Raw genomic sequence first — 4,195 nt, 5'->3', positions numbered from 1 at the left:
TGAACATCCATAGACCAGTATAACATATCAGCAATGTCAGTCAGACTATATAATGGGCTGGATTCCCAGACACAGATTACGCCTGTCCTGGATTAAAAAACATGTTCAATGACATTCTCCATTGAAAAATGCTTCTTGCCCAGAATGTGGTTTAGGTTGAGATTCAGTCAAATCTGTGGTGTCCATAAACCAACTGACTCTGACAGGACATTTAAGCTGGAACTGACGTGTGCAGAATTTAACGTGAACACGATCTCCGCGAACGTCAGGAAGGTGTGCCTGTAAAAGGCACGTTGTTGACAGTGCAGTGTGCTTGTGGACAGCGCCTCTCTAAAAGGCACGTTGTTGACAGTGCAGTGTGCTTGTCGACACGCCTCTCTAAAAGGCACGTTGTTGACAGTACAGTGTGCTTGTCGACACGCCTCTCTAAAAGGCACATTGTTGACAGTGCAGTGTGCTTGTCGCCACGCCTCTCTAAAAGGCACATTGTTGACAGTACAGTGTGCTTGTCGCCACGCCTCTCTAAAAGGCACATTGTTGACAGTGCAGTGTGCTTGTGGACAGCACCTCTCTAAAAGGCACATTGTTGACAGTGCAGTGTGCTTGTGGACAGCGCCTCTCTAAAAGGCACATTGTTGACAGTGCAGTGTGCTTGTGGACAGCACCTCTCTAAAAGGCATGTTGTTGACAGTGCAGTGTGCTTGTGGACAGCGCCTCTCTAAAAGGCACATTGTTGACAGTGCAGTGTGCTTGTCGACAACGCCTCTGGGATTGAATCCCGGCCGTAATCAGTGTCTGGGAAAGGGACCCTACGTCATTATCAGTTGGGGAGTCGTCCCACGACAAGGAAATCTTTAGTAGATGGGTGTAGATTCCCCCTGTCACTGATCATTATCAATAGACCTGTAAGTACCTGTATACACAGCTAGCAGAACCAGGAAGAACTGTACGAGGGGTCTGAGTAACCTGGCCCCTCGCCAACACCACCTGGCTTGGAGGTAGAACTGAAGAGAGAGAGGGAGGGAGGAAGGGAGGGAGGCAGAGAGAGAGGGAGGGAGGGAGGAAGAGGGGAGGGAGGGAGGGAGGGAGGGAGGGAGGGAGGGAGGGAGGGAGGGAGGGAGGGAGGGAGGGAGGGAGGGAGGGAGGGGGAGGGAAAAATGTTGATTACTACACATGTACTATTTGTACATAGTATTATACTAAATTATACTGAATTATACTGAATTATACTATATTATACCACATTATGCCTTATTTATCTTCAAAGATGCAGCACAGTTCTGACTCTACTCTCTCTCTACGGCCCTGCCCTCACACAATAGGAGTGTAGTATAGAGAGACAGAGAGGTCAAACCTCTCCCCTGCCCGAGGGGAACAAAAACATCTCTGTCTGCCCTACTTCTTCTCTCTTTCAATCCCTCTTTTTCTCCTGCTCTCTTTTCTTTCCCTCCCTTTCAGCTCCCTTCTTTTCAATCACTCTCTGCTTTCAGACCCTCTGGGAGGATGGTTCACAGTGTGTGTGTGTGTGTGTGTGTGTGTGTGTGTGTGTGTGTGTGTGTGTGTGTGTGTGTGTGTGTGTGTGTGTGGGAGATACTTACTGCTAGATACAGCATGGTGTACATTGCAAACGAAGCATGACCAGAGAAGAAGGATTTCCTGAAAATAAAATACAAAACAAATGCTGACTATACACACACACACTGCCCCCCAACAAACAACAAACAGACAAACAAACACACCTCCCCCATGAAAACACACACAAACACACTCCCCCAACAAACACACACACACCTCAAAAACACATGAACAAACACAAACACACCTCCCCCAAACACACACAACAAACACACACATGAACACACACACACCTCCCCCCAACAAACACCCCACCTGCCCCCCAACAAACACACAAACACACATACACCTGCCCCCAACAAACACACAAACACACCCCCAACAAACACACAAACACACACACCTGCCCCCAACAAACACACAAACCTGCCCCCAACAAACACACAAACACACATACACCTGCCCCCAAACAGACAAACACAAACAAACACACACACACACCTCCCCCATCAAACACATGACAAACACACCTCCCCCAACAAACACACACACACCTGCCCCCCAACAAACACACAAACACACATACACCTGTCCCCCCACATCAAACACATGAACACACACACACACCTCCCCCAAACAAACACCCCCAACAAACACACACACACCTCCCCCAAACAAACACACAACCTCCCCCCAACAAACACACACACACCTGCCCCCCCAAACAACAAACACCTCCCCCAACAAACAACACACACCCCCAACAAACACACACACACTCCCCCAAACAACAAACACACAAACACACATACACCTGCCCCCCCAAAAACACACACAAACACACACACACCCCCACACAAACACACAACAAACACACAAACACACACACCTGCCCCAACAAACACACAAACACACATGCCCCCCACACAACAAACACTCCCCCAACAAACACACACACTCCCCCAAACAAACACAAACAAACCCCAACAAACACACAAACACACCTCCCCCAAACACACAAACACACACCCCCCAACAAACACACAAACACACCTCCCCCAACAAACACACAACACCTGCCCAAACACACAAACACAACAAACAAACACAAACACACACACCCCCCAACAAACACACAAACACACCCCCAACAAACACACAAACACACACACCTCCCCCAACAAACACACAAACACACACCCTCCCCCAACAAACACACAAACACATACCTCCCCCACACCTCAAAAACACATGCCCCCAACAAACACACATACACCTCCCCCCAACAAACAACAAACACAAACACACAAACACACCCCCCCAACAAACACAACACACACACCTCCCCCAAACAACACAACAAACACACACACATACCCCCCCAACAAACACACACACACCTGCCCCCAACAAACACACCTCCCCCACAAACACACAACAAACACACACACACACCTCCCCAAACAAACACACACACACTCCCCCCAACAAACACAACAAACAAACACACACACCTGCCCCCAACAAACACACAACACACACAACACACACACACCCCCCCAACAAACACACAAACACACATACACCTGCCCCCCCAACAAACACAAACACACACCTCCCCCAACAAACACACACACACATACACTCCCCACATCAAACACATGAACCCCCACACCCCCAACAAACACACAAACACAAACACACACACCTCCCCCAACAAACAACAAACAACAAACACACACACACCTCCCCCAACAAACACACAAACACACACACCCCCAACAAACACACACACACCTCAAAAACACACATACACCTGAACAAACACACACACCCCCCCAAACACACAAACACACACACAACAAACACACAAACACACACACCTCCCCCACACACACACCTGCCCCCCAACAAACACACAAAACACATACACCCCCCAACAAACACACAAACACACTGCCCCCCAAACACACACAAACACACAACAAACACACACACACACCCCCCCCCAACAAACACACAAACACACACACTCCCCCAACAAACACACACAAACACAACAAACACACACACACACACCTCCCCCCAACAAACACAAAACACACACACAACAAACACACAAACACACACACTCCCCCAACAAACCTGCCCCCCAAACACACACAAACACACACATACACCTGCCCCCCAACAAACACACAAACACCCCCCCAAACAAACACACACAACCCCCCCCAACAAACACACAAACACACACACAAACTCCCCCAACAAACACACAAACACACATACACCTCCCCCAACAAACACACAAACACACACCTGCCCCCCAACAAACACAACAAACACACAAACACACAAACACACCTCCCCCCAAACACACAAAACAAACAAACACAAACACACACACCTCCCCCACACCACACACACCTGCCCCCAACAAAACACAACAAACAAACACAAACAACAAACACACAAACACACATACACCTGCCCCCAACAACAAACACACAAACACAACAAACACACACACATGCCCCCAAACACACAACAAACACACAAACACACAAACACACCTGGCCTCCTCTTCCAATCGGTGGTCTGTCTGTCGGCAGGTTAC

General features: G+C 48.7%; 1 pseudogene; it reads right to left on the bottom strand.

The window, feature by feature from the left end:
• Positions 1 to 669: 669 nt before the first annotated feature.
• Positions 670 to 4,195, bottom strand: part of LOC112242710 — a 10,685-nt pseudogene continuing 7,159 nt past the window's right edge.

This window comes from Oncorhynchus tshawytscha, unplaced genomic scaffold (assembly GCF_018296145.1).
Source record: "Oncorhynchus tshawytscha isolate Ot180627B unplaced genomic scaffold, Otsh_v2.0 Un_contig_4164_pilon_pilon, whole genome shotgun sequence".
Taxonomy (NCBI): domain Eukaryota; kingdom Metazoa; phylum Chordata; class Actinopteri; order Salmoniformes; family Salmonidae; genus Oncorhynchus; species Oncorhynchus tshawytscha.
This window is presented reverse-complemented; position numbering and strand designations above follow the sequence as displayed.